The following is a 10000-nucleotide window of genomic DNA, read 5'->3' on the forward strand; positions in this document are numbered from 1 at the left end:
TCCTCCCCGCACCTCGCCTAGTTCACAAGACAAGAGGAAAGACAGAAAGCAGAAAGTTAGAAAGGAACGAAAGCAAGATAAATGGCCAGACACCCTTGGTGCCACCACACGGCCCTAGGAGATTTAAAAAAACAAAGAAAGAAAGAAAGAAAGAAAGAAAGAAAGAAAGAAAGAAAGAAAGAAAGAAAGAAAGAAAGAAAAAAAAAAGGAAAAAAAAAAGAAAAAGAGGAAGTAATAATAATAACATCGACCCCCGACCTGAACTACTTCTGTTATCTGTGAATTCCTTGTAAAACTTTTTGTTCTGTTAGCTGATGCAGGTAGCCCCCAGTCACGTTTCCCACGCTTGCTCGATTTGTCACGACCCTTTCACGTGCAACCCTTGAGGTTGTAAGCCTTTAAAAAAGTCTTTTTCGGGGAGCTCGGCTCCTAAGATGCGAGTCTGCCGACGCTCCCGGCCGAATGAAAAACCTCTTCCTTCTTTAATCCGGTGTCTCAGGAGTTTTGTCTGCGGCTTGTCCTGCTACATTTCTGGGTTCCCTCACCGGGAAGCGAGCTGGTGATGCACGGAGGGTCGAGGCAGCCCCTTAGGCGGCTTATGCCTGCCCTGTAGAGCATCCCTGCGGGGGACTCTGGCCAGCTTGAGCGATGCGGATCCTCAGAGTGCTGCCGGGTAGGCATCTGCCCCGGTGCGATGCCTCGCCTCCAAAGAGCAGTGCACAGCACGCCCCCGTGGAGGATCCGCACAGTGGCTGGACACTGGGAAGGAACTGGCACTTTCAGTCCGGACATCTGAAACTTGCTGAGACTGCTCTTTGGAACTTCCCCCACTCCGTTTGAGTGGAAGCGTGGCCTGATCACCCACGGCGTGCCTCTACCGGCACTTTGGTTTTGGTTTCTGACTTGACTTGAATTCATTGGTTGATACTTTGGTTTCGGTTTCGATTTTGACTTGACTTGAATTGCTTGATAAACAGGCCTGCCTTGATTGCCACTTTGGTCTTGCTCCTGATTTTGGTTTGGCTTAAATTGCTTGACGAACAGGTGTGCCCTTAACGACACTTTGGTTTTAGCTTTCATTTTGATTTAGTGTGAATTACGTGACTGAGTGACCTTTTACCCTTTCCTTCTCGTAGGGTGAATGTTGTTTCGTCTCGAGAGAAACATAGGTCAGACACAAAGTAAGCCCACTCTGCTAGGAGCCCTCTTAAAAACGTTTCAAAAAGAAAAATAAAAGGAAAGTCATCAAGTCGTCACAACTTACCCTACTAAAATGCATGTTACAGAACCTTACAAAAGGTTTTGCAGGAGATTATAGAGTTCAGTTAACCCCCTAGAGGTCACGAACTCTGGGTGAATTAGAATTGCCCTCTTCTGCTGTTGGATGGCCCACGGAAGGAACTACAGGCAGAGAACAATTGGCCGTGTAGTTCAGGTGGTGACGGGGTCGGAGGACAGCCTGTGTACCTAGATCAAATTCCTTTATATGGACTCACGGCGAAATAGATTATAGACAAAGCCAGCGTTAATTTAGCCCTGTTTAACAACTTTGTGCAAAATAGCCAAAAGTAAAAGTAAGAGCGGCTTCGCCGGCAGACACAGAGTTTTTTTAAAAAGGGAGTCCCAGGAAACGGCAAGAGAAGCCAGTTTTTACGGGAGCCACGAGAGATAACACAGATTCTTTCTCCATGTTTCCCAGCCTACCCCGCTTCACCGAGGCCAACAACCCCCTCAGAAATGAGATTCAGGAGCTGACACGCCCCAGGTCTCACCTCGAAGGGAAGGATCGGAGCCTCCAGAGGCCAAGGAAAGAAGTCGAGATAGTCAAGTGGGCCATCTCAGATCTGGTCTTACTCGAGCTCTGTAAATGCCTCTCAGGGAGATACGAGGACCTGTCTATTATAATGACCAGGCCCACATCCCGGGGGGAGGGGGGTGGGCAACAGACTTTCATCTATCAGCCCTTTTCAACCATTGAGCTACTAAACTGGGAACACCCTGAACCCACCGCCTTGCTCCCGACAGCTAGAGCCCTGTCGAGCATGACTGTGTAGAGGTGTTGGACTCCAGTGTACTCTAGCAGATCTGACCTCCGGGACCAGCCTTGGGCATCAGTACACTAGGAGCTATGCGTGGACGGGAACAGCTTCACCAACCCACGAGGGGAGAGATGTGCAGAATATGCGGTGGTAACCCTGGACGCTGTCGTTAAGCTGGGCTCATTGCTTTAATCCGGGCCTTAGAACTCGGTGAGGGTAAGACTGTAAACATTTACGCTGACTCTCGGTATGCCTGTTTCACCCTCCAAGTGTATAAAGAAAAGAGCCTGTTAAACTCTAGAAAAGAGGGAAAAGAGCAAAAGAAAAAGAAAGACTAAAAGCAAGTGTAAAGATAGAGAATCAAAAGAAAACAGGAGAGACAGACAGCAGTGCGTGGGCGGGGGCAGGGCCCGTGCCGTTTCTCGGGCCCCACCAGCTGGCCGTAGGAGCGTGAGAACGCGGGGGGGGGAAGCAGCATTGTGAGAGGCCGCGGACGTGGATGTAGACATGACCGAAGTCAAGTTAGGCAAGGATTCCAGAGCCGGACAAGGCTAGAGAGAGATTAATGTGCGAGATGGAAAAAAAAAAAAAAGACTCTAGAAGGGTAAATGTTCAGAAGGCAATACAGGAAATGGCCAAGGCCGCAAGACAAAGAGGCCATCGGCCAAGGGCTGCTGCACCTTGGAGGAACCAGACACTCATCTGATCAGGCTGACGGGAGCTGAAGAATGTAAAGACTAGGGCAGACTAGGCACCTTCTCATTAGGCTCCCAGGAGCCCATGGTCACATTAGAAGTTACAAACAGCAAGACTCTGCCGTATCTGGATTCCAATTTCTCACTGAAGGCTCAGCCACTAGATACAGTGACAAAGGGGCGGAGTGGGGGTGGGGATGGGGGGAGGGGGGAACTCCTCCTCTAAGAAACTGAAACAGGAAAAAGAGCCATACCTTGTGAAAACTTGCTTATAGACTTTACAGGACTGCCCCCTGCTGGAGGCTAGTGCTTGTTTGCACCTTTTCAGGGTAAGTTACAGTTTTCCCCACCAGGACAGAAAAAGTACAAGAAGTGACTAAAGTACTGTTAAAAGACATTATCCCCAGGTTTAAGACTACCTCTGATTTTAAAGTCAGACAATAGGCCAGCATTTGTAGCTGTAGCTGGAATAGTGCAAGATTTAACAAGACTGTTAACAATACAACAGAGGTTACACGCAGCCTATCGGCCACAAAGTTCAACAAAAGGTGGAACGCATGAACTGGACACTCGAGCGAGCAGCTACTGGCGACCAAAAAACAAAACGAAAAAAAAAGGGTTGCCATATAGATATAGATAGATAGATAGATAGATAGATAGATAGATAGATGTATATATATACACACACACACACACACACACACACACACACACACACACACACACAGATACAGATATAGATATAGATATAGATAGATATATAGATATATGCCAGGAAATTCACTTAAGATAAAATCAGGTTTTTGCCTACGGTCCTCCTCCGAGTCAGGTGCACCCCTACCAAACAAACTAGGTATCTGCCCTGTAAGATTGTGTTCAGTTGGCCACCCGCAAATCGTAGGTCAAATAAAAGGTGACCTCCGGAAACTAAAGAAATTAACCTTTAAAAGGCAAATGCAGCCTTTCAAAATAGCCATACGAAGTGTTCATAATTAAATAAAGAAAAATAATGCCTATAAGCCTGACACCCATTTAAATCTAGGGACTCTGTTTAAAGTAAAACCTAATTTTTCTACAACCCATATAGGATGAGCCCTATACTGTAACCTTGTCCACTCCCACTGCTGTTAAAGTTGCAGGTGTTGCGTCTTGGATCCACCACAGTCAGCTAACACCGACAGCTCAGGACAAGTGGACCGGCTAACAGGGCGCAGATCATCCAGCCCGGCTGATCCTGAGACGAGACCAAGCTCCAAGCTGCTGCTGAGGACCACAAGCCCTGCTCTAGTCACACACCGGCAGCTGACTAGTCTATGCACGGCCGAAGCTTGAGGACTCATCAAGCAAGTCAATGTAGTTAAAAATCTTAAGACAGATAGTTTTCCTAGAATACTAACTGTTTTCCTATTGTTCTGTCGCTGTATTCAACCTTTTTCCCAGGTGAGGACCTCTTTCGTCCTTGCTGGATATGAATATGCTATACATTGCTTTGTTGTTGTTACCACCCCACCCCACCCCCCACCCATAACCATGCTAGAAGAAACACCTATGTAAGGTGTCCCCACTGTACACGTACTGCTTAGGAAACCCAGACCCGTCCAGCCCAGCAACGATCGCAAGGTCTTTCAGTCATTCTTTAAACATATAAACCAGAAGTTACCAGAACCTCCTCCTTTAGCCAAAAATTTAAAAAATAAAAATAAAAAAACAGAAAAAAACCTATTTCCTCAGTAGGCTGAAAACATTGCTGGCAGCCTAGATGTTTCTTCATGTTATGTTGATAGAAGGGCTAACGTAAGAGACCAATGGCCTGGAGAAGCAGAAGGGTTAATGCCTCAAGATAACATGACTTTAACCAACTCTTTCCCCAAACAGACGCCGCAAGTTCAAGCGTCGGGCTCGTAAAAACTTCTCTGATTAAAAAATACTGTTTTACTTGCTAAAAAAAGGTTTTAAGGCCCAGTTAAAAACTAACCTGCTTAAGACATGACAAAGTTAGTACATGTGCCTGTTCAGGTTTAACACAGGTTTGATCCTAGGTCTTCATTTAGAAAAGAGTTTCCAGCTGTAGAAAATGTAAAACCCTCACTGTAAGTGTATTACTTGTAATAGAAACTTGCTGGCCGGGCGCGGTGGCTCAAGCCTGTCATCCCAGCACTTTGGGAGGCCGAGACGGGCGGATCACGAGGTCAGGAGATCGAGACCATCCTGGCTAACACGGTGAAACCCTGTCTCTACTAAAAAATACAAAAAAACTAGCCGGGTGAGGTGGCGGGCGCCTGTAGTCCCAGCTACTCAGGAGGCTGAGGCAGGAGAATGGCGTGAACCCGGGAGGCGGAGCTTGCAGTGAGCTGAGATCCGGCCACAGCACTCCAGCCTGGGTGACAGAGCGAGACTCGGTCTCAAAAAAAAAAAAAAAAAAGAAACTTACTTGCTTGCTGCGCCCCTGTGTATTACACTTGCTCCTTCCAATGATAAAAGGTTTTGTAGCTACCATGGCTCGTCAGAAAACTTCCACACAAGTGTATTACATAAAACGCTATCACTCTGTCTCGCTAAAAGACCCAAAAAGTAAAAATGAAAGGGAACCCGCCCACTAATTAGTGAAAATTCTCAAAGTGGGGGATGAGGAAGGAGACCTCTACTGCTCCTGCTGCCCTCCTCCCCCCACCTTGCCTAGTTCACAAGACAGGAGGAAAGAGAGAAAGCAAAACGTTAGAAACAAACAAAAGTCAGATAAATAGCCAGACAACCTTGGCACCACCACCAGGCCGTAGGAGTTAAAAAAAAAAAAAAAAAAGTAATACTAATAACATCGGCCCCTGACCTAAACTACTTGTATTATCTGTAAATTCCTGACACTATGAAAAAAAGGGTTGTAAAACTTTTTGTTCTGTCTGTCCTTCCTTCCTTCCTTCCTTCCTTCCTTCCTTCCTTCCTTCCTTCCTTCCTTCCTTCTTTCATCCCACCTCGGCCTCCCAAAGTGCTGGGATTACTGGCGTGAGGCACCATGCCTGCTTGGCCTGAAGAGACACCTATTGAAAGTAAGACATAGAGAGCTCCTTGCAGTGATCTGATTGATTGCTTGACTGATTTACAGACGGCGTCTCACTCTGTCACCCTGGCAGTGGTGCCATCAAAACCAAACTCACTGCAGTGTGGACGCTCCTGGACTCAAGCGATCCTTCCACCTCAGCCTCCAGAGTGTAGTGCCTGGGACCACGGGGCATGCGCCACTGTGCCCAGATGATTTTCAATTTTTATTGTTTTATTTTTCTTTTTCCCGAGACAGAGTTTCGCTCTTGTTGCCCAGACTGGAGTGCAATGGCGCGGATCTCGGCTCACCGCAACTTCTGCCTCCCGGGTTCAAGAGATTCTCCTGAGTCTGCCTCCCGAGTAGTAGCTCGGGTTGCAGGTATGCACCACCACGTCTGGTTGATTTTGTATTTTTACTAGAGACGGGGCTTCTCCATGTTGGTCAGGCTGGTCTCCAACTCCCGACCTCAGGTGATTCTCCCTCCCCGGCCTCCCAAAGTGCTGGGACGGCAGGCGTCAGCCGCCGCGCCCGGCCTTCCTTTTCAACTGTTTTTGCACAGACAGGGTCTCATCATGTTGTTGCAACCCTTCTGCCCCGGCGTCCCAAAGTGCTCGCGTGACGGGCGTGAGCCACTGCGCCTGGACTCCGGGGAATGATTCACGACCACGACCGCTGTACTAACTATTTATTTCTTATTTATTTATTTATTTATTTATTTATTTTTTAGTATTATTATTATCTTAAAATTATTATTATTTTTTTGAGACGGAGTTTCGCTCTGGGCGAGGCGGGGCGGGGCGAGGCGAGGCGAGGCGAGGCGAGGCGTGTCGCTTTGGAAACCGCAGCACCGCCTTCTAAAGCCCCATTCCAATGCACAAAGCCCTGTTCCCTTCCCGGACTTGGAGCTGATGCCTTCCATAGCCTTGGGCTTCTCTCCATTCAGAAGCTTTTACAGGCGCAACCCCACCCAGAGGCTAGCTGCGGTTGAGGATTGGGGGTGTGCTGGGGCTGGAAAGTCGGTCCCCTATTTTTGCTAGCTCGGCCACGACATCCCCCGACCCCTATCGCTTGCTCACCCTTTCAGATCCCTTGCCTCCACCGTCTTGGAGGCTGACCTCTGACTTTAATATCTGCCTTTCTTCCTGTCTTGGGTTTGAGGAGGGGGGGCAGGAATGAGGGTGTGTGTGGGGAGGGGGTGTGGGGTGTGGACGGAGGGGAGCGTCCTAAGGGTCGATTTCGTGTCATGCCTCTTTCACCGCCACCGCCGAAGATGAAAGCAACGATCAGCTAAAGACCGCGTGTTCTCATCTATAACTGGGAACTAAATAATGAGAACTCGTGGGCAGAACGAGGGGGACCAGGGAGGCGGGAGCCTACTTGAGGGAGGAGGTGTGGAAGGAGAGACATCTTCAGGGAAAAACAAAACAAAACAAAACAAAACAAAAAACCAAACCACGAAAACTGTCGGGTACTGCGCTGAGTTATCCGGGTGATGAAATCATCTGCACACTGAACCCCCCAGTCAGAAGTTTACTTGTGTAACAATCTTGCACATGTCTGCTTGAACAAGACATAAAAGTTGGGGGGGGGGAGGGAGAGAGAGAGAGAGAGAGAGAGAGAGAGAGAGAGAGAGAGAGACAGAGACAGAGACAGAGAGAAGGAAACACCACCTCCTTGACCTGAGTCAGGGGGTTTCCGGTCTGGTGGCGGAACGTTCAGTGACAATGGAGTATTTTGGCCTGTTCTTTTTTTGTGCGTTTGCTATTTTTTTTTTGCTGCTGTTGTTGTTGTTGTTTTAAGACAGAGTCTCACTCAGCCACCCAGCCTGGAGTGCGGTGGTGCGATTCGGCTCACTGCAACCACCGTCTCCCAGGTTCAAGCGATTCTCCCGTCTCAGCCTCCTGAGCAGCTGGGATTACAGGCACCCACCATCATGCTCCGAAGATGTTTCTATGTTAGTAGAGACGGAGTTTCACCATGTGGGCCAGGCTGCTCTTGAACTCCTGACCTCAGGTGATCCGCCCACCTCGGCCTCCCAAAGTGCTGGGATTACATGTGTGAGCCACTGCGCCCGGTGGCGGTCCCTGTGTTTTTTTTTTCTTTTTTCTTTTTTTTTTTTTTTTTTCTTTCTTTCTTTCTTTCTTTCTTTCTTTCTTTCTTTCTTTCTTTCTTTCTTTTTTGGTAGGGAGGGACTGAGTCTCTCTCAGTCTGTCACCCAGGCGGGGGTGCAGTGGCACTCCCTCGGCTCACTGCAACCTCTGCCTCCCGGATTCCAGTGATTCTTCTTCAGTGGCTGGGATTACAGGCGCACACCACCACATCCGGCTAATTTTTGTATTTTGAGTAGAGACGGGGTTTCTCCATGTTGGCCGCACTGGTCTCGAACTCCTGACCTCAAGTGATCCGTTCTCCTGGGCCTCCCAAAGTGCGAGGACGACAGGCCTGAGCCGCCGGGATTTCAGCCTTTAAAAGTGCCGGCCCTACCACCTTTCGCTGTGGACGTTACGCTCTGAATGACGTGCCATCTCTGCCATAGGTTGACTCCCTGAGTCCCCTCTGCCATTTCACTCCATCCTGGGACGCAAGAGCGAAACTCCATCCCGCCACCTCCTCGTGCAAAACAAAACAAAACGGAACAAAACAAAACAAAACAAAACAAAACAAAAAAAGAAACTCTACACATGACCTGTAAGTGTCTGTTCCTGTGAGTGATTTCTGAGATACGGCACTGTAGACTGAACGCAGTGGCTCACGTCTGTCATCCTAGTACTTTGGGAGGCTGAGGCGGGCGGATCGCCAGGTCAGGAGATCGAGACCATCCTGGCTAACATGGTGAAACCCCGTCTCTCCAAAAAAAACAAACGAATTATCTGGGTGTAGTGGCCGGCGCCTGTAGTCCCAGCTACTCGGGAGGTTGAGGCCGGAGAATGGTGTGAACCCGGGAGGCGGAGGTTGCAGGGAGCTGCGATCGCGCCACTGCACTCCAGCCTGGGTGACAGAGCAAGACTCCGTCTCAAAAAAATAAAAAAATAAAAAAAGAAGAAAGAAAGAAAGAAAGAAAGAAAGAAAGAAAGAAAGAAAGAAGGAAAGAAAGAGGAAATGAAAGAAATGGCACTGTATCGCTATTGGGCTAGGACCCTCTCTCTTTCTGTCTGTTCCTCTCTGTCTCTCTCTGTCCGTTTCTGTCTTTCCTGTCTCTCTCACTGTGTCTGTCTTCTGTCTTACTCTCTTTCTTTGCCTGTCTGTCTGTCTGCCTCTCTCTCTCTCTCTCTCTCTCTCTCTCTCTCTCTCTCTCTGTCTCTTTCTCTCTGTCTCTCACTGTCCGTCTATGTCTTTCTCTGTCACTCTCTTTATCTGTCTGCCTGTCCCTCTCTTTCTCTCTGTCTCTCTGTCTCTCTCTCTCTCTCTCTCTCTCTCTCTCTCTCTCTACCTGTGTCTCTCACTCACTGTGTCTGTCTTCTGTCTTACTCTCTTTTTTGCCTGTCTGTCTGTCTCTGTCTGTCTCTCTCCCTCTCTCCCCCTCCCTGTCTAGTCTGTTTCTCTCTCTCTCTCGCTCTCGCTCTCGCTCTCTCGCTCTCTCGCTCTTTCTGTCCGTTTCTCTCTGTCTCTGTCTGTCGATCTCTCTTTTTCTACGTCTGTCTCTTTGTCTGTCAGATTCCCCCGTCCCAGAGAGGGCCCTGCCCCTTCCACCAAAGTGAGAAGTGCGTGCTTAGAGAGGCCGAGAGGAATCTACACAGACGGGCCTTGCCGGGCTTCCCCACTGGGTGCATGATTTCGGGAGATCGAGGCCGGGTCCCCACTTGGATGGAAGGGCCATTTGCAGACCTTTCTCTCTGTCACCTGTGATGTCCAAACTTCTCGTATTTCCCTGATAAGCTCCTCGACTTTAAAATAAACGGCTAAGGCCGGGCACGGTGGCTCATGCCCGTCATCCCAGCATTTTGGAAGGCCGAGGCGGGTGGATCACCTGAGGTCGGGAGTTCGAGGCCAGCCTGACCCACATGAAGAAACCCCGTCTCTACTAAAAATACAAAATTAGCCGGGCATGGGGGCGCAGGCCTGTAATCCCAGCTACTCGGGAGGCAGACGCAGGAGAATCGCTGGAACCTGGCAAGCGGAGGTTGCAGTGAGCCGAGATCGCGCCATTGCACTCCAGCCTGGGCAGCAAGAGCGAAACTCCGTCCCACCGCGCGCGCACACGCACGCACACACACACACACACACACACA

Source organism: Macaca mulatta, chromosome 10, assembly GCF_049350105.2.
Source record: "Macaca mulatta isolate MMU2019108-1 chromosome 10, T2T-MMU8v2.0, whole genome shotgun sequence".
Lineage (NCBI taxonomy): Eukaryota > Metazoa > Chordata > Mammalia > Primates > Cercopithecidae > Macaca > Macaca mulatta.